The sequence below is a fragment of the Triticum urartu genome, chromosome 6A, assembly GCF_056163025.1.
Source record: "Triticum urartu cultivar PI428250 chromosome 6A, HENAU_Tu73, whole genome shotgun sequence".
NCBI lineage: Eukaryota > Viridiplantae > Streptophyta > Magnoliopsida > Poales > Poaceae > Triticum > Triticum urartu.
The window spans coordinates 45735457-45757749 of NC_141878.1; positions in this window are offsets into that span (position 1 = coordinate 45735457).

The window sequence follows — 22293 nt, forward strand, 5'->3', positions numbered from 1 at the left end:
TTGGTAATACTCCAATCCTTCAGGTCTCTCTTAATGGACTCCTCCCATGTCAAATTCGGTCTACCCCGACCTCTTTTGACGTTCTCCGCATGCTTTAGCCGTCCGCTACGCACTGGAGCTTCTGGAGGCTTACGTGAATATGCCCAAACCATCTCAGACGATGTTGGACAAGCTTCTCTTCAATTGGTGCTACCCCAACTCTATCTCGTATATCATCATTCCGGACTCGATCCTTCCTCGTGTGGCCACACATCCATCTCAATATACGCATCTCTGCCACACCTAACTGTTGAACATGTCGCGTTTTAGTCGGCCAACACTCAGCGCCATACAACATTGTGGGTCGAACCGTCGTCCTATATAACTTGCCTTTTAGCTTTTGTGGCACTCTCTTGTCACAGAGAATGCTGGAAGCTTGGCGCCACTTCATCCATCCGGCTTTGATTCGATGGTTCACATCTTCATCAATACCCCCATCCTCCTGCAGCATTGACCCCAAATATCGAAAGGTGTCCTTCTGAGGCACCGCCCGCCCATCAAGGCTATCCTCCTCCTCCTCACACCTAGTAGTACTAAAACCGCACATCATGTACTCATTTTTAGTTCTACCAAGCCTAAACCCTTTCGATTCCAAGGTTTGTCTCCATAACTCTAACTTCCTATTTACCCACGTCTGACTATTGTCAACTAGCACCACATCATCGGCAAATAGCATATTTTACACCATGGGATATCTCCTTGTATATCCCTTGTGACCTCATCCATCACCAAGGCAAGAAGATAAGGGCTCAAAGCTGAACCCTGATGCAATCCTATCTTAATCGGGAAGTCATCAGTGTCAACGTCACTTGTTCAAATACTTGTCACAACATTATCGTACATGTCCTTGATGAGGGTAATGTACTTTGCTGGGACTTTGTGTTTCTCCAAGGCCCACCACATGACATTCCGCGGTATCTTATCATAGGCCTTCTTCAAGTCAATGAACACCATATGCAAGTCCTTCTTTTGCTCCCTGTTGAAAGTGCAATCATGCCCTTAATCTTATTTTGATGTTCATGACAACATGCATATATGGGACTAATCATGTTTGTCAAGTATATCTCAGGATTAAGTCTCAAGGGCGTGTGTGGATCATAACTAGGGACAAATGCATATCATTCAAGATCGAAGATACAAGAAAATAGCTGTGCCTTTTTTCTTTCTTTGCGGCTTTGTTTCTTGAGTATAGGGACCCCGCACTATTAAGAGGGGATCGTTGGATCTGTGAAATATTTGCTCAAAACCCACCAACTCCATTTTTCACCGGATGTCCGGTACTCTACAAACGTCCGAGCCCTCACAGCTGACCGGACTTCCAGCTCTCCATGGACATCCGGTGTTTCTTCACAGTATGATATTTGCGGATATCCGAGCTTCTCCGCACGTCCGGTCACCGGACGTCCGTATTCCTCCAGAGGTCCGACACTTTCTCAATAGAATATTATTTAAGGATTTTTGGTCTTCTCCGGACGTCTGGTCGCCGGTCGACCGGCACGTTCCAGACGACCGATGGTTGTGTGCTGATTCATGGCCTGTGGAGTTCCAGCGACCAGATGACCGATGTCTCTTGGACGTCCGGACGTATCTGTGCCACCGGACATCCGGACCGGACGTCCGACCTCTACAGTGCACTTAAGTGGCTCAAACAGTTACTTTTCCACTTCCACTATATATAGCCTTCTTCCCCCCACGGGATAAGGTTGCCCATTCACTTTGAACTTTCTAAGAACACATCTCACTCCCTCTCTTGATTCCGTACACCAAATCCTAGATCCCCAAGGGATTTGGGAACTTTTGAGAGAAGTTCTCCAATCAAGTGACAGATCCACTCCTTCCCCTTCTTCTCACCAAAGGAATTCGTGATTTGAGAAAGTTATTGAGCACTTCCCAACGTACTTTTTACTCTTGGAGGTTGGATACTCCTAGGCGGTAGGAGTCTTTCGGAGAGGAATCGACCATTGTGATTACCCTCGAAAAAGTTTGTGAGGGTTTGGAGACCACCCCAAGGTGTACCACTAGTGGTTGAGAAATGCCTTCGTGGTGTTGTCTCAAAGAGAGAATAGGGTGAGCCTTCGTGGCATTGGTGTGCCTTCGTGGTAAATTCCACCTCTCTAAACGGTGACGTAGCTTCCCTCCAAGGAAGTGAACATCGGCATACATCCTTGTCTCTCAGAGTTGCAGTTATTCCTAACACTAAACTCCCTGCTTGTGGTTACTTGTCTCTTTGCACTTATGCTTATCATATTGTGCTTGCTTACTCATATATTTGTGCCACTTGTTTAGCTTGCTTAGCTCTTAGTATCATACTTGCAATTGTTAGGCTCACTTTCATATTCCGCATTATTTCCTAAAATTGCTAAGTAATAATTAAAAAAATTAATTGTACCTATTCACCCCCCTCTAGGTCCATCTCGATCCTTTCAATTGGTATCAGAGCCTCGTGCTCTATTCTTGTGGCTTAACCGCCCTAGAGAGAGATGAACCCCGATGGGACTCCCCTTGTTGCAGATCCGAAGAATACGGGTGCGGCTTCGACGGAAGCCAAGTCCTTCACTTCAGAGGATCTGGAATGAGCTCTTGCTATGCAAAAGGAGGAGCATGATGCCTCTCTTGAGGCCTTGGTCCAAATGAGGTTAGCCACACTAACCACGATGCTTGCACCACTTTCTGGTGGTGCGGCCTTGAGGCCAGCTGTGCCTACTCCTTCACTTGGCCAACAACCTCCTAGCAATGAACACTCTAGTGTACCTTGGCTTTATGCAAGACCTCAAATAGAGAAACCTAAGTATAACCCTCAAGGAAAACATCCTTTACTTGATGAAACTACCAATTTTGCTTTGTGGAGAGTTGCTATGCAGGATCATCTTCGATATGGAAATGATGAGATGTTGGAGATCTTGGAGTATGGCTACCAAGCTGTTGACCCGAAGAATCTTGCTCCAAGAGAGGTATATGACAAGAATCTCAACGATACAGCAACCGTGTTCATAAGAAGAGGTATGACCGACAAGCAAAGGAGACCATACATACATATCACAAGTGCCAAGGAATTATGGGATACCATTGTGAGAACCAAGGCCGGTACCTCCACTCTCCGGCTTGCTCAATATGAAATTGCCAAGGGGCAATTACAAAACTTTTGTATGGAGAAAGGTGAATCTCCCAAGCAACTTCTTGAGCGTCTCATGACTCTCACCGCCGACATCGAGTCATGTGAATGTGACAAGACACAAGATGTATTCAACTTGACTAAGTGATTTCTCGTGGATAAGTTGCTTCACGCTCTTGCTCTGTATCATCACCAAATGGTGTGGGACATAAGACAACACCATGGATTCAAGGAAATGACTCCGGATGACATCATATCCACTTTTCAGCTATTTGAAGAGTCAAAGGAAAATGCTACAAAACATCTTGCCATGCATGGTACCTCAACATCAAAGATCAACCTTGCATCGAAGGCCAAGCATGCGTGTGAAGACGAGCAAAGTGAAGAAGAAGATGATGATGTTGATGATGAAGATGGTGATGAGATTGAACCTGATGATGACCCTTCATATGAAGACATGGCTCTCTTTGTCAAGAAGTTTAGCGCAGGAAAATTCAAAGGAAGATTTCAGAAGAAGAAAGTGAGAAAATGCTACAACTGTGAAGAAACCAACCACTTCTCCAACGAGTGCCCTTATGAGAAGAGAGAAGATAAACCAAGGTTTCCCAAGACCTTTTCCAAGAAGAAGTTGCCAAATCCTTTGAAATCCAAGCTCAAGAAGAGAGATGGGAAACCAATGGTTGCTCAAGAAGAATCCGATCCGGATGATGTGAGTGGTGTTGCCGGAGTTGCTTGAGATTCTCGAAACACCTTGAGGCTAGTCAACAAGAGTGGTGATGTTGTCACTTACAACTATATGAAAGACTACAAGGGCAACGCTCACAAGTGCCTAATGGCAAAGGTCGTGGTAGAAGACAGAGAGAACCAAAGCTCTCCTGACAAGGTCAAGGTAACCCCATGATCAAACCCTTCTCTTTTCACTGCTCCTACTCCTAGTGATGAGTATCTTGATGTGGAGGAAAATTATGATGATGATATAGATGATCCTATGCTTGCTAAACTAAATAAGTTCATGTTCTCCCTCAAAGGAAAGAAGCTCACTATGTTTCGTATGCTTATGGAGATGGTGAGTAAGCGCACCATCACCATTAAGGAACTCAAAACCCTCGTCACCGAGGAAAGGGGAAAATATGAAATCGAGCGGAAAGTCCAATATGAGGAAGCATGAAATGATGAACTATGCTTGAAAATTGGTGCAAACATTGATGTTCATGCTAAAGATCTTGCCTCCTTGAAAAAGGCTAAGGACTCTTGCGAAGAGTTGATGAATGATAAAAGTAAGCTTGTGAAGTCTCATGCTTATCTCTCTAAGGATTGTGAGCTCCTATCCGTGTCCCTCAAGACAAAGGAAGAAGAGCTCACCCTCCTTACAAAGAGTTTTGAGACGCTCAAGCTTACCTATCTTGAAACTCTAGCCAAGGCCTACTCTTCTCCTATTATCAATGTTGATGCTTGTACTACTAACTCCAGTAGTGATCTAGCATCTATTCTTGAGGAGAATCGCTTTCTCAAGGCTCAAATCGAGAAAGGTCTCATGACATGTGCTCAAGGACAAAAGAACCTCAATGAGGTATTGAGCCAACACGATGAGGTGTTTTCCAAAGAGGGGCTCGGGTTTGACCCAAGCACAAGCAAGAAGAAGACGTCCTCTCAAAAGTGCACTGCCCCTCTAAAAGAAACATTTGTACGAGAAGGGCACAAGGAGAAAGGTAAGGTTGTTAGTGGGAAGGCCACAAGGGGCATGCCCACTCTCAACAAGCCAAAAGAGTTCATGCCTCCATCCTATGTACTTCGTAAGACTAAGGATGGAGAAGTTTATGCAAAGTTTGTTGGTCCTCGAAATGCATTCCGGTTTTATGCTATTTGGGTCCCTAAGACCCTTGTGACTAACTTGAGAGGTCCCATTGTAAAATGGGTGCCTCTAACCAATTCATAATTTTGTGTAGGTTGCTTTCTCTGGTGGAGTAAAATGGGTGATTGACAGTGGATGTGCCAATCATATGACCGGAGATAGCAAATTGCTCTACGATTTCATGGAAGCTATTCAACCATTTATGAGCATTATGTTTGGTGGAGGATCAAAAGGACAAGTACTAGGGTTGGGCAAGGTGGCTATCACAAATGACATGTCTCTTGCAAATGTCATGCTTGTCCAATCCCTTAAATACCATTTGCTTTTCTGTTCCCCAATTGGCTTCTGTTGGTTATGATACACTCTTTGGACTAACGGATGTGAAAGTCTTTAAGAGAAATACTCTCAAAATGGCCTTTGTTGGAGAGTTGGATGGCAACCTTTACACGGTTGATTTCTCGAAAGAGAGCACATTCCATGCAACTTGTCTAATGGCCAAGGCCGACAAGGGGTGGCTATGGCATCGCCGGCTAGCCCATGTCGGCATGAGAAATCTTCAAGATCTCTTAAAGGGTAATCACATCCTTGGACTAACCAATGTCTCTTTTGAGAAAGATCGTGTGTGTAGTGCATGCATAGCCGGGAAGCAACATCAATCAAAGCACCCACCCAAGAATATTGTTTCTACTTCAAGGCCTTTGGAGCTCCTTCGTGTGGATCTTTTTGGGCCTCCTTCATGGGATAGTCTTGGTGGGAAAAGTATGGGCTTGTCATTGTTGATGATTACTCAAGATATACATGGGTCTTCTGCCTCAAGTCCAAGGACGAGACAAAGATCACCTTCATTGATTTTGCCAAGCAAGCACAACGCAAGTTTGACAAAGAAATCTTGGCAATAAGAAGTGATAATGTCTCTGAGTTCAAGAGATACACCTTGGAAGAATTTCTTAGTGATGAAGGGATTGAGCATCAATATTCAGCTCCATACAATCCCCAACAAAATGGTGTAGTAGAAAGGAAGAACCGCACACTTGTGGAGATGGCAAGGTCCATGTTGGATGAATACAAGTCGCCACATAGTTTTTGGGCCGAGGCTGTCAACACCGCATGCCATGCATCAAACCGGCTCTTCCTCCGCACTATATTGGAAAAGACTCCATATTAGCTCCTAACTGGGAACAAGCCGAATGTCAAGTACTTTCGTGTTTTTGGGTGCAAATGTTTCATCCTCAACAAAAGAGAATGTTTAGGAAAATTTCAATCCAAAACCACTAAGGGCATATTTGTTGGCTATGGATCAAACTCTCACGCCTATAGAGTCTACAACAAATCCAATGGATGTGTTGTAGATAACTTGTGACGTGGTGTTTGATGAATTTAATGGCTCCCATGGGGAGCAAGTTGATCTAAGTGATGTAGGTGAAGAAGATTCTTCTCAAGATATCTTGACCATGGGGTGGTGCACTTCTTCCAATGGAACAAGAACCTCATGATGATGATGAAGAAGATGGAAGCTTCACGCATCATCAAACTACTTCAACGCCCATACCACCACAAGCTCCTATTGCTCAACCAATGCCCGTAGACCAAGTACAAGATGATGATCAAGTTCATCTTCATGATATTCATGCAGAACAAGATCATCCTCAAGGGCAAGAACAAGAAAGTGCAATCATTGACAATGAACCCCAACAAATGCAAGATGAAGAAGATCTTCCACCACACATTAATGATCCATATGTTGAGGATGTGGATGATGGACATGAAGTTGAACCTCGTGAAACTCTTACCTCCATCATGCCTCGAGTGGCCGATCGTGTTGATGTTGACAAAATTCTCACCGGCATATAGGAAGGTAGAGTCACTCGTAAACATTTGACAAACTTTTGTGCTCACTTCTCGTTTGTGTCTAGTGTTGAGCCTCTCAAGGTACAAGATTCATTGATGGACAACGATTGGCTCGTTGCTATGCAAGAAGAGTTGAACAATTTTGAACGCAACCAAGTGTGGTCATTAGTCAAGAGGCCAACTACCGAGCACAATGTCATTGGAACAAAATGGATTTTCAAGAACAAGCAAGATGAGAATGGTATGATCATCCGTAACAAGGCAAGGTTAGTGGCACAAGGGTACTCACAAGTTGAAGGTTTGGACTTTGCTGAGACTTTTTCCCCCATTGCCCGTCTTGAATCCATTCGCATCTTACTTGCTTATGTTGCTTTCAATGGTTTTGCATTACATCAAACGGATGTGAAGAGTGCTTTCCTTAATGGTCCTCTACAAGAAGAAGTATATGTATCACAACCACCTGGGTTCGTTGATCCCGATCACAAAGACTATGTGTATAAACTTCATAAGGCTTTGTATGGCCTCAAACAAGCACCTCGTGCTTGGTATGATCATCTTAAGAAGTTTTTACTCGATAATGGTTTTGTGAGAGGGGTGATCGATCCCACTCTTTTTACTAAGAGGGACAAGGGTGATTTGATCTTATGCCAAATCTATGTAGATGATATCATTTTTGGTTCTCCTAACATTCATTTGTGCAAGAAGTTTGCGGCATCCATGACCAAGAATTTTGAAATGTCACTCAATGCGGATTTGAAGTTCTTCCTCCAATTTCAAATTCAACAATTTCAAGAAGGAATTTTCTTGTCTCAAGAAAATACCTCAAGGATATCCTAGAGAAGTTTGGCATATCTGATGCTAGTCCATGTAAGACACACATGCCAACCAAAATAGTACTCACTGAATGGTATTCCTTTCGACCCATCTATTTACTTCTCTATGATTGGTTCATTGCTTTATCTTTGTGCATCTAGACCAGACATCATGTTTAGTGTATGCATGTGTGCTAGATTTCAAGCTTTCCCTAGGGAAAGTCATCATAAGGCGGTTAAGCATATTCTTAGATACCTTGTTCACACCCCAAAGTTGGGTCTATGGTACCCCAAGGATGCTAAGTTTGATCTCATTGGGTACACGGATGCGGATTGGGCTGGAGACAAAGTGGATCGTAAGTCCACCTCCGGCGCATGTCAGTTTCTTGGACGCTCCTTGGTAAGTTGGTCCTCGAAGAAACAAAATTGTGTTGCTCTCTCCACCACCGAAGCTGAATACATTGCAAACGCCAGTTGTGCAACTCAACTACTATGGATGAGGCAAACATTGAAGGATTATGGTATCACCTATAGAAATGTGCCTCTTCTATGTGATAACGAAAGTGCCATCAATATTGCTGAGAATCCCAAAGATCATACCCGCACCAAGCACTTTGATATTAGGTATCACTTCTTGAGAGATCATGTGGAGAAGGGGGATATTGACATTGCTCATGTTGGCACCGATATGCAGCTTGCAGACATTTTCACCAAGCCATTGGATGAAGCAAGGTTCTGTCAACTTAGGCGTGAACTTGGTATCTTGGAGCTTGACAATATTATGTGAAATCTAGTACCCACTCATGCATGAACTTAATGTCTTGTCTTGATGTAGGCATATATTTAGGGGGAGACACTCAACTCATGAGTACTCTCACCCTATGCAATGCATAAATAGAACAAACACTCTCAAAGCTACCATGTTATTCTAACTATGGTGCTTTAAAATTATGGAGTAGTGATTATGCACCCAAAGTTCAAATTCTTGCGGTGCCATGTCACGTATACTCAAACATGGGTTAGATCGGTGTGATCTATTTGTTTTGTTTTGTTGTTGTTGTTTTATTGGCATAGGATACTCGTTGCTTGACATTATACTAATTCTTCTTACTCCATATTGAAATCATCGTTGGTACCCATACACATGGGTTAGATCATCATTGTCATCATCTACCTTTGTCATTGGCAAAAATAATTCCATTGTCTTTTACAGAAAAAAATTGTGTGTCGGTCGTCCGGTACTGTCCGAACGTCCGTAAAAAGCCTTCTGTTGCCCTCAGTCCGGTCGTCTGGTACTTTCTGGATGTCCGTAAAAACCCCACTGTTGTCATCTGGACGGTCGTCCGGTTATGTCCGGATGTCCGTAAAAATCCTTCTGCCTCCCTCTTCCGGACGTCCGGTCTATCCGGTCTTCCGTTAATTTTCACCTAGCCCAGGCACCGGACGTCCGTAGAACTCCGATCGTCAGGCCTTTTCTCGGACACATATATATAACGCGGGGTGCGGTTTGGGTCAGTTTACCCTAATCCTCGTTCGCTCCTCTCCTCTGTTCCCCACCGCCGCCGACCTTGTCTCACGGCTTCTTGCCGCGGCCGCTCGCCGCCCGTGCCCCTCGCCAATGCCACACCGCTCGGGTCGCCCCAGTCCCCGGCGCGACCCACTGCCTGATTCGCTCTAGTCGCCGTCTCCCTCCGCGTTCTTCACTCCGAGGTCGGGATTGAAGGAAATATTCCCTAGAGGCAATAATAAAGTTATTATTTATTTCCTTATTTCATGATAAATGTTTATTATTCATGCTAGAATTGTATTAACTAGAAACAAAATACATGTGCGAATACATAGACAAACATAGTGTCACTAGTATGCCTCTACTTGACTAGCTCGTTGATCAAAGATGGTTGAGTTTCCTAGACATAGACATGAGTTGTCATTTGATTAACGGGATCACATCATTAGGAGAATGATGTGATTGACTTTACCCATTCTGTTAGCTTAGCACTTGATCGTTTGGTATGTTGCTATTGCTTTCTTCATAACTTATACATGTTCCTATGACTATGAGATTATGCAACTCCCGAATACCGGAAGAACACTTTGTGTGCTACCAAACATCACAACGTAACTGGGTGATTATAAAGGTGCTCTACAGGTGTCTCCGATGGTGTTTGTTGGGTTGGCATAGATCGAGATTAGGATTTGTCACTCCGTTTGTCAGAGAGGTATCTCTGGGCCCTCTCGGTAATGCACATAACTATAAGCCTTGCAAGCAATGTGACTAATGAGTTAGTTGCGAGATGATGCATTATGGAACGAGTAAAGAGACTTGCCGGTAACGAGATTGAGCTAGGTATTGAGATACCGACGATCGAATCTTGGGCAAGTAACATACCGATGACAAAAGGAACAACGTATGTTGTTATGCGGTTTGACCGATAAATATCTTCGTAGAATATGTAGGAGCCAATATGAGCATCCAGGTTCCGCTACTGGTTATTGACCGAAGACGTGTCTCGGTCATGTCTACATAGTTCTCGAACCCGTAGGGACCGCACGCTTAACGTTCGGTGACGATTTGTATTATGAGTTTATGTGTTTTGATGTACCGAAGGTAGTTTGGAGTCCCGGATGAGATCGAGGACATGACGAGGAGTCTCAAAATGGTCGAGACGTAAATATTGATATATTGGACGACTATATTCGGATATCGGAAAGGTTCCGAGTGATTCGGGTATTTTTCGGAGTACCGGAGTTACGGGAATTCGCCGGGGAGTATATGTTGTGCGCGCCCCCCAAGGCTTAGTCCGAATTGGACTAGGGGGAGGAGCGGTGCCCCCTCCTTCCTTCTCCTCTCTTTTCCCTTTCCTTCTCTCCTACTCCTACTACTTGGAAGGGCTCCTAGTTCTACTAGGAAAGGGGGAATCCTACTACCGGTGGGAGTAGGACTTCCCTAGGGCGCGCCATAGAGAGGGCCGGCCCTCCCCCTCCTCCACTCCTTTATATACGGGGAGGGGGCACCCCTTGGAGAGACAACAATTGATCATTGATCTCTTAGCCGTGTGCGGTGCCCCCCTCCACCATATTCCACCTCGGTAATATAGTAGCGGTGCTTAGGCGAAGCCTGCATCGGTAGCATCATCAACACCTTCATCACGCCGTCGTGCTGACGGAACTCTCCCGCAAAGCTCTGCTGGGTCGGAGTTCGTGGGACGTCATCGAGCTGAACGTGTGCTGAACTCGGAGGTGCCGTACGTTCGGTACTTGGATTGGTCGGATCGTGAAGACATATGACTACATCAACCACGTTGTGCTAACGCTTCCGCTTTCGGTCTACGAGGGTACGTGGGTAACACTCTCCCCTCTCGTTGCTATGCATCACCATGATCTTGCGTGTGTGCATGATTTTTTTGAAATTACTACGTTCCCCAATAGTGGCATCCGAGCCAGGTTTATGCGTAGATGTTATATGCACGACTAGAACACAAGTGAGTTGTGGGCGATGCAAGTCATACTGCTTACCAGCATGTCATACTTTGGTTCGGCGGTATTGTTGGATGAAGCGGCCCGGACCGACATTACGCGTACGCTTACGCAAGACTGGTTCTACCGATGTGCTTCGCACAAAGGTGGCTGGCGGGTGTCAGTTTCTCCAACTTTAGTTGAACCGAGTGTGGCTACGCCCGGTCCTTGTGAAGGTTAAAACAACACTAACTTGACGAAATATCATTGTGGTTTTGATGCGTATGTAAGAACGGTTCTTGCTCAGCCCGTAGCAGCCACGTAAAACTTGCAACAACAAAGTAGAGGACGCCTAACTTACTTTTGCATGGCATGTTGTGATGTGATATGGTCAAGGCATGATGCTATATTTTATTGTATGAGATGATCATGTTTTGTAACCGAGTTATCGGCAACTGGCAGGAGCCATATGGTTGTCGCTTTATTGTATGCAATGCAATCACCATGTAATTGCTTTACTTTATCACTAAGCGGTAGCGATAGTCATAAAGCAATAGTTGGCGAGACGACAACGATGCTACGATGGAGATCAAGGTGTCGCGCCGGTGACGATGGTGATCATGACGGTGGTTCGGAGATGCAGATTAGAAGCACAAGAAGATGATGGCCATATCATATCACTTATATTGATTGCATGTGATGTTTATCCTTTATGCATCTTATTTTGCTTTGATTGACGGTAGCATTATAAGATGATCTCTCACTAAATTTCAAGATAAAAGTGTTCTTGCTGAGTATGCACCGTTGCCAAAGTTCGTCGTGCCGAGACACCACGTGATGATCGGGTGTGATAAGCTCTACGTTCATCTACAACGGGTGCAAGCCAGTTTTGCACACGCAGAATACTCGGGTTAAACTTGACGAGCCTAGCATATGCAGATGTGGCCTCGGAACACTGAGACCGAAAGGTCGAGCTGAAGGAAATATGCCCTAGAGGCAATAATAAAGTTATTATTTATTTCCTTATATCATGATAAATGTTTATTATTCATGCTAGAATTGTATTAACCGGAAACATGATACATGTGTGAATACATAGACAAACAGTGTCACTAGTATGCCTCTACTTGACTAGCTCGTTAATCAAAGATGGTTATGTTTCCTAGCCATAGACATGAGTTGTCATTTGATTAATGGGATCACATCATTAGGAGAATGATGTGATTGACTTGACCCATTCCGTTAGCTTAGCACTTGATTGTTTAGTATGTTGATATTGCTTTCTTCATGACTTATACATGTTCCTATGACTATGAGATTATGCAACTCCCGTTTACCGGAGGAACACTTTGTGTGCTACCAAACGTCACAACGTAACTGGGTGATTATAAAGGTGCTCTACAGATGTCTCTGAAGGTACTTGTTGGGTTGGCGTATTTCGAGATTAGGATTTGTCACTCCGATTGTCAGAGAGTTATCTCTGGGCCCACTCGGTAATGCACATCACTATAAGCCTTGCAAGCATTGTAACTACTGAGTTAGTTGCGGGATGATGTATTACAGAACGAGTAAATAGACTTGCCGGTAACGAGATTGAACTAGGTATTGAGATACCGACGATCGAATCTCGGGCAAGTAACATACCGATGACAAAGGGAACAACGTATGTTGTTATGGGGTTTGACCGATAAAGATCTTCGTAGAATATGTAGGAGCCAATATGAGCATCCATGTTCCGCTATTGGTTATTGACCGGAGACATGTCTCGGTCATGTTTACATAGTTCTCGAACCCGCAGGGTCCGCACGCTTAAAGTTTCAGTGACGATTGTATTATGAGTTTTGTATTTTGATGTACTTAAGGTAGTTTGGAGTCCCGGATGTGATCACGGACATGACGAGGAGTCTCGAAATGGTCAAGACATAAAGATCGATATATTGGACGACTATGTTCGGACACCGGAATGGTTTCGGGGAGTATCGGAAATATACCGGAGTACCGGGGGGTTACCGGAACCCCCGGGGAGTTTAATGGGCCAAGATGGGCCTTAGTGGAGAAGAGGAGGGGTGGCTAGGGTAGGCCACGCGCCCCCTCCCCCTCTAGTCCGAATTGGAAAAGGAGGGGGCGGCGCCCCCTTTTCCTTCCTCTCTCTCTTTCCTTTCCTTTCCCCCTCCTGCTCCAACTAGGAAAAGAGGGAGTCCTACTCCCGGTGGGAGTAGGACTCCTCCCTGGAGCGCCCTCCCCTGGCCGGCCACCTCCTTCCCCCTGGTCCTTTATATACAGGGGCAGGGGGGCACCTCTAGACACAACAATTGATCTCTTGATCTCTTAGCCGTGTGCGGTGCCCCCCTCCACCATATTCCACCTCGATCATATCGTAGCGGTGCTTAGGCGAAGCCCTGTGTCGGTAGCAACATCATCACCGTCATCACGTCGTCGTGCTGACGGAACTCTCCCGTGAAGCTCTGCTAGATCGGAGTTCGCGGGACGTCATCGAGCTGAACGTGTGCTGAACTCGGAGGTGCCGTACGTTCGGTACTTGGATCGGTCGGATCGTGAAGATGTACGACTACATCAACCGCGTTGTGCTAAATCTTCCGCTTTCAGTCTACGAGGGTACGTGTACAACACTCTCCCCTCTCATTGCTATGCATCACCATGATCTTGCGTGTGCGTAGGAATTTTATTGAAATTACTACGTTCCCCAACAGTGGTATCCGAGCCTGGTTTTATGCGTAGATGTTATATGCACGAGTAGAGCACAAGTGAATTGTGGGAGATACAAGTCATACTGCTTACCAGCATGTCATACTTTGGTTTGGCGGTATTGTTGGATGAAGCGGCCCGGACCGACATTACACGTACGCTTACGCGAGACTGGTTCTACCGACGTGCTTTGCACACAGGTGGCTGGTGGGTGTCAGTTTCTCCAACTTTAGTTGAACCGAGTGTGGCTACGCCCGGTCCTTGAGAAGGTTAAAACAGCACTAACTTGACGAACTATCGTTGTGGTTTTGATGCGTAGGCAAGAACGGTTCTTGCTCAGCCCGTAGCAGCCACGTAAAACTTGCAACAACAAAGTAGAGGACGTCTAACTTGTTTTTGCAGGGCATGTTGTGATGTGATATGGTCAAGGCATGATGCTAAATTTTATTGTATGAGATGATCATGTTTTGTAACCGAGTTATCGGCAACTGGCAGGAGCCATATGGTTGTCGCTTTATTGTATGCAATGCAATCGCCCTGTAATTGGTTTACTTTATCACTAAGCGGTAGTGATAGTCGTAGAAGCAATAGTTGGCGAGAAGACGACCATGCTACGATGGAGATCAAGGTGTCGCATCGGTGACGATGGTGATCATGACGGTGGTTCAGAGATGGAGATCAGAAGCACAAGATGATGATGGCCATATCATTTCACTTCTATTGATTGCATGTGATGTGTATCTTTTATGCATCTTATTTTGCTTAGATCGACGGTAGCATTATAAGATAATCTCTCACTAAATTTCAAGGTATAAGTGTTCTCCCTGAGTATGCACCATTGCGAAAGTTCTTTGTGCTGAGACACCACGAGATGATCGGGTGTGATAAGCTCTACGTTCAAATACAACGGGTGCAAAAAAGTTGCACACGCGGAATACTCAGGTTAAACTTGATGAGCCTAGCATATGCAGATATGGCCTTGGAACACTGAGACCAAAAGGTTGAGCATGAATCATATAATAGATATGATCAACATAGTGATGTTCACCAATGAAACTACTCCATCTCACGTGATGATCGGACATGGTTTAGTTGATATGGATCACGTGATCACTTAGAAGATTAGAGGGATGTCTATCTAAGTGGGAGTTCTTTGAATAATTTGATTAACTGAACTTTAATTTATCATGAAATTAGTAACTGATAGTATTTTGCATGTCTATGTTGTTGTAGATAGATGGCCCGTGTTGTTGTTCCATTGAATTTTAATGCGTTCCTTGAGAAAGCAAAGTTGAAAGATGATGGTAGCAATTACACGGACTGGGTCTGTAACTTGAGGATTATCCTCATTGCTGCACAGAAGAATTACATCCTGGAAGCACCGCTAGGTGCCAAACCTGCTGCGGGAACAACACCAGATGTTATGAACGTCTGGCAGACCAAAGCTGATGACTACTCGATAGTTCAGTGTGCCATGCTTTACGGCTTAGAACCGGGACTTCAACGATGTTTTGAACGTCATGGAGCATATGAGATGTTCCAGGGGTTGAAGTTAATATTTCAAGCAAATGCCCGGTTTGAGAGTTATGAAGTCTCCAATAAGTTCTACAGCTGCAAAATGGAGGAGAATAGTTCTGTCAATGAACATATACTCAGAATGTCTGGATATAACAATCACTTGATTCAACGGGGAGTTAATCTTCCGGATGATAGTGTCATTGACAGAATTCTTCAATCACTGCCACCAAGCTATAAGAGCTTCGTGATGAACTATAATATGCAAGGGATGGATAACACAATTCCCGAGCTCTTCGCAATCCTAAGGACTGCAGAGGAGGTACAAATCAAGAAGGAGCATCAAGTGTTGATGGTCAACAAGACCACTAGTTTCAAGAAAAAGGGCAAAGGGAAGAAGAAGGGGAACTTCAAGAAGAACAGCAAACAAGTTGTTGCTCAAGAGAAGAAACCCAAATCTGGACCTAAGCCTGAGACTGAGTGCTTCTACTACAAGCAGACTGGTCACTGGAAGTGGAACTGCCCCAAGTATTTGGCGGATAAGAAGGATGGCAAGGTGAACAATGGTATATGTGATATACATGTTATTGATGTGTACCTTACTAATGCTCGTAGTAGCACCTGGGTATTTGATACTGGTTCTGTTGCTAATATTTGCAACTCGAAACAGGGGCTACATATTAAGCGGAGATTGACCAAGGATGAGGTGACGATGCGCGTGGGAAATGGTTCCAAAGTCAATGTGATCGCGGTCGGCACCCTACCTCTACATCTACCTTCAGGATTAGTTTTAGACCTAAATAATTGTTATTTGGTGCCAGCGTTGAGCATGAACATTATATCTAGATCTTGTTTGATGTGAGATGGTTATTCATTTAAATCAGAGAATAATGGTTATTCTATTTATATGAGTAATATCTTTTATGGTCATGCACCCTTGAAGAGTGGTCTATTTATATTACATCTCGATAGTAGTGATACACATATTCATAATATTGAAGCCAAAAGATGCAGAGTTGATAATGATAGTGCAACTTATTTGTGGCACTGCCGTTTAGGTAATATTGGTATAAAGCGCATGACGAAACTCCATACTGATGGAATTTTGGAAGCACTTGATTATGAATCACTTGGTACTTGCGAACCATGCCTCATGGGCAAGATGACTAAAGTGCCGTTCTCCGGAACAATGGAGCGAGCAACAGATTTGTTGGAGATCATACATACTGATGTATGTGGTCCGATGAATATTGAGGCTCGCGGCGGGTATCGTTATTTTCTCACCTTCACAGATGATTTGAGCAGATATGGGTATATCTACTTAATGAAACATAAGTCTGAAACATTTGAAAAGTTCAAAGAATTTCAGAGTGAAGTGGAAAATCATCGTAACAAGAAAATAAAGTTTCTACGATCTGATCATGGAGGAGAATATTTGATTTACGAGTTTGGTCTACATTTGAAACAATGCGGAATAGTTTCGCAACTCAGGCCACCCGGAACACCACAGCGTAATGGTGTGTCCGAACGTCGTAATCGTACTTTACTAGATATGGTGCGATCTATGATGTCTCTTACTGATTTACCGCTATCATTTTGGGGTTATGCTTTAGAGATGGCTGCATTCACGTTAAATAGGGCACCATCAAAATCCGTTGAGACAACGCCTTATGAACCGTGGTTTGGCAAGAAACCAAAGTTGTCGTTTCTTAAAGTTTGGGGCTGCGATGCTTATGTGAAAAAGCTTCAACCTGATAAGCTCGAACCCAAATCGGAGAAATGTGTCTTCATAGGATACCCAAAGGAAACTGTTGGGTACACCTTCTATCACAGGTCTGAAGGCAAGACTTTTGTTGCTAAATTTGGATCCTTTCTAGAGAAGGAGTTTCTCTCAAAAGAAGTGAGTGGGAGGAAAGTAGAACTTCATGAGGTAACTGTACCTGCTCCCTTATTGGAAAGTAGTTCATCACAGAAAATGATTCTTGTGACACCTACACTGATTAGTGAGGAAGCTAATGATGATGATCATGAAACTTCAGATAAAGTTACTACCGAACCTCGTAGGTCAAACAGAGTGAGATCCGCGCCAGAGTGGTACGGTAATCCTATTCTGGAGGTCATGTTACTAGACCATGACGAACCTATGAACTATGAGGAAGCAATGATGAGCCCAGATTCCGCAAAATGGCTTGAGGCCATGAAATCTGAGATGGGATCCATGTATGAGAACAAAGTGTGGACTTTGGTTGACTTGCCTGATGATCGGCAAGCCATCGAGAATAAATGGATCTTCAAGAAGAAGACAGACGCTGACGGTAATGTTATTGTCTACAAAGCTCGACTTGTTGCAAAAGGTTTTCGACAAGTTCAAGGAGTTGACTACGCTGAGACCTTCTCACCCGTAGCGATGCTTAAGTCCGTCCGAATCATGTTAGCAATTGCCGCATTATATGATTATGAAATTTGGCAAATGGATGTAAAGACTGCATTCCTGAATGGATTTCTAGAAGAAGAGTTGTATATGATGCAACCTGAAGGTTTTATTGATCCAAAGGGTGCTAACAAAGTGTGCAAGCTCCAGCGATCCATTTATGGACTGGTGCAAGCCTCTCGGAGTTGGAATAAACGCTTTGATAGTGTGATAAAAGCATATGGTTTTATACAGACTTTTGGAGAAGCCTGTATTTACAAGAAAGTGAGTGGGAGCTCTGTAGCATTTCTAATCTTATATGTGGATGACATATTGTTGATTGGAAATGATATAGAATTTCTGGATAGCATAAAAGGATACTTGAATAAGAGTTTTTCAATGAAAGACATCGGTGAAGATGCTTACATATTGGGCATCAAGATCTATAGAGATAGATCAAGACGCTTAATTGGACTTTCACAAAGCACATACCTTGACAAAGTTTTGAAGAAGTTCAAAATTGATCAAGCAAAGAAAGGGTTCTTGCCTGTGTTACAAGGTGTGAAATTGAGTAAGACTCAATGCCCGACCACTTCAGAAGATAGAGAGAAAATGAAAGATGTTCCCTATGCTTCAGCCATAGGCTTTATCATGTATGCAATGCTGTGTACCAGACCTGATGTGTGCCTTGCTATTAGTTTAGCAGGGAGGTACCAAAGTAATCCAGGAGTGGATCACTGGACAGCGGTCAAGAACATCCTGAAATACCTGAAAAGGACAAGGATATGTTTCTCGTTTATGGAGGTGACAAAGATCTCATCGTAAATGGTTACGTTGATGCAAGCTTTGACACTGATCCGGACGATTCTAAATCGCAAACCGGATACGTGTTTATATTAAACGGTGGAGCTGTCAGTTGGAGCAGTTCTAAACAAAGCGTCGTGGCAGGATCTACGTGTGAAGCAGAGTACATTGCTGCTTCGGAAGCAGCAAATGAAGGAGTCTGGATGAAGGAGTTCATATCCGATCTAGGTGTCATACCTAGTGCATCGGGTCCAACAAAAATCTTTTGTGACAATACTGGTGCAATTGCCTTGGCAAAGGAATCCAGATTTCACAAGAGAACCAAGCACATCAAGAAACGCTTCAACTCCATCCGGGATCAAGTCCAGGTGGGAGACATAGAGATTTACAAGATACATACGGATCAGAATGTTGCAGACCCGTTGACTAAGCCTCTCTCACGAGCAAAACATGATCAACACCAAGACTCCATGGGTGTTAGAATCATTACTGTGTAATCTAGATTATTGACTCTAGTGCAAGTGGGATACTGAAGGATATATGCCCTAGAGGCAATAATAAAGTTATTATTTATTTCCTTATATCATGATAAATGTTTATTATTCATGCTAGAATTGTATTAACCAGAAACATGATACATGTGTGAATACATAGAAAAACAGAGTGTCGCTAGTATGCCTCTACTTGACTAGCTCGTTAATCAAAGATGGTTATGTTTCCTAGCCATAGACATGAGTTGTCATTTGATTAACGGGATCACATCATTAGGAGAATGATTTGATTGACTTGACCCATTCCGTTAGCTTAGCACTTGATCGTTTAGTTGTTGGGCAATGTAGTAATTTCAAAATTTTCCTACGCACACACAAGATCATGGTGATGCATAGCAACGAGAGGGGAGAGTGTGTCCACGTACCCTCGTAGACCGAAAGTGGAAGCGTTAGCACAACGCGGTTGATGTAGTCGTACGTCTTCACGATCCGACCGATCAAGTACTAAACGCACGACACCTCCGAGTAATGCACACGTTCAACTCGATGACGTCTCTCGAACTCCGATCCAGCCGAGTGTTGAGGGAGAGTTTCGTCAGCACGACGGCGTGGTGACAATGATGATGTTCTACCGACGCAGGGCTTCGCCTAAGCACCGCTACGATATTATCGAGGTGGATTATGGTGGAGGGGGGCACCGCACACGGCTAAGAGATCCAAGGGATCAATTGTTGTGTCTATGGGGTGCCCCCTGGCCACGTATATAAAGGAGTGGAGGGGGGAGGGCCGGCCTAGCTATGGCGCACCCTGGAGGAGTCCTACTCCCACCGGGTGTAGGATTCCCCCTTCCATGTAGTAGGAGTAGGAGTCAAGGAAAGGGAAGAGGGAAGAGAAGGAAGGAGGGGGCGCGCGGCCTGCATCTCTCTTTCCCCTAAAGCCCAATAAGGCCCATATACTTCTTCCCCCGTATTCCCGTAACTCTCCGGTACTCCGAAAAATATCAGAATCACTCAGAACCTTTCCAATGTCCGAATATAGTCGTCCAATATATCGATCTTTGCATCTCGACCATTTCGAGACTCCTCGTCATGTCCCTGATCTCATCCGGGACTCCGAGCTACCTTTGGTACATCAAATCACATAAACTCATAATATAACCGTCATCGAACTTTAAGCGTGCGGACCCTACTGGTTCGAGAACTATGTAGACATGACTGAGACACGTCTTCGGTCAATAACCAATAGCGGAACCTAGATGCTCATATTGGCTCCCACATATTCTACGAATATCTTTATTAGTCAAACCGCATAACAACATACGTTGTTCCCTTTGTCAACGGTATGTTACTTGCCCGAGATTCGATCGTCGGTATCTCAATACCTAGCTCAATCTCGTTACCGGCAAGTCTCTTTACTCGTTCTGTAATACATCATCCTGCAACTAACTCATTTGTTGCAATGCTTGCAAGGCTTAAGTGATGTGCATTACCGAGTGGGCCCAGAGATACCTCTCTGACAATCGGACTGACAAATCCTAATCTCGAAATATGCCAACCCAACAAGTACCTTCAGAGACACATGTAGAGCACCTTTATAATCACCCAGTTACGTTGTGACGTTTGGTAGCACACAAAGTGTTCCTCTAGTAAACGAGAGTTGCATAATCTCATAGTCATAGGAACATGTATAAGTCATGAAGAAAGCAATAGCAGAATACTAAACGATCGTGTGCTAAGCTAACGGAATGGGTCAAGTCAATCACATCATTCTCCTAATGATGTGATCCCGTTATCAAATGACAACTCATGTCTATGGCTAGGAAACATAACCATCTTTGATCAACGAGCTAGTCAAGTAGAGGCATACTAGTGACACTCTGTTTGTCTATGTATTCACACATGCATTATGTTTCCGGTTAATACAATTCTAGCATGAATAATAAACATTTATCATGATATAAGGAAATAAATAATAACTTTATTATTGCCTCTAGGGCATATTTTCTTCAGTCTCCCACTTGCACTAGAGTCAATAATCTAGTTCGCATCGCCATGTGATTTAACATCAATGGTTCACATCTTTATGTGGTTAACACCCATAGTTCACATCGACATGTGACCAACACCCAAAGGGTTTACTAGAGTCAATAATCTAGTTCACATCGCTATGTGATTAACACCCAAAGAGTACTAAGGTGTGACCATGTTTTGCTTGTGAGATAATTTTAGTCAACGGGTCTGTCACATTCAGATCCGTAAGTATTTTGCAAATTTCTATGTCTACAATGCTCTGCACGGAGCTACTTTAGCTAATTACTCCCACTTTCAATATGTATCTAGACCGAGACTTAGAGTCATCTATATTAGTGTCAAAGTTTGCATCGACGTAACCCTTTACGACGAACCTTTTGTCACCTCCATAATCGAGAAACATATCCTTATTCCATTAAGGATAATTTTGACCGTTGTCCAGTGATCTACTCCTAGATCACTATTGTATTCCCTTGCCAAACTCAGTGTAGGGCATACAATATGTCTGGTACACAGCATGGCATACTTTATAGAACCTATGGCTGAAGCATAGGGAATGACTTTCATTCTCTCTCTATTTTCTGCCATGGTCGGGCTTTGAGTCTTACTCAATTTCACACCTTGTAACACAGGCAAGAACTCTTTCTTTGACTGTTGCATTTTGAACCACTTCAAAATCTTGTCAAGGTATGTACTTATTGAAAAAACTTATCAAGCATCTTGATCTATCTCTATAGATCTTGATGCTCAATATGTAAGCAGCCTCACCGAGGTCTTTCTTTGAAAAACTCCTTTCAAACACTCCTTTATGCTTTGCAGAATAATTCTACATTATTTCCAATCAACAATATGTCATTCACATATACTTATCAGAAATGTTGTAGTGCTCCCACTCACTTTCTTCTAAATACATGCTTCACTGCAAATCTGTATAAAACTATATGATTTGATCAACTTATCAAAGCGTATTCCAACTCCGAGATGCTTGCACTAGTCCATAGATGGATCGCTGGAGCTTGAACATTTTGTTAGCACCTTTAGGATTGACAAAACCTTCTGGTTGCATCATATACAACTCTTCTTTAAGAAATCCATTAAAGAATGTAGTTTTGACATCCATTTGCCAGATTTCATAAAATGTGGCAATTAGCTAACATGATTCGGACAGACTTAAGCATCTCTACGAGTGAGAAAATCTCATCGTAGTCAACACCTTGA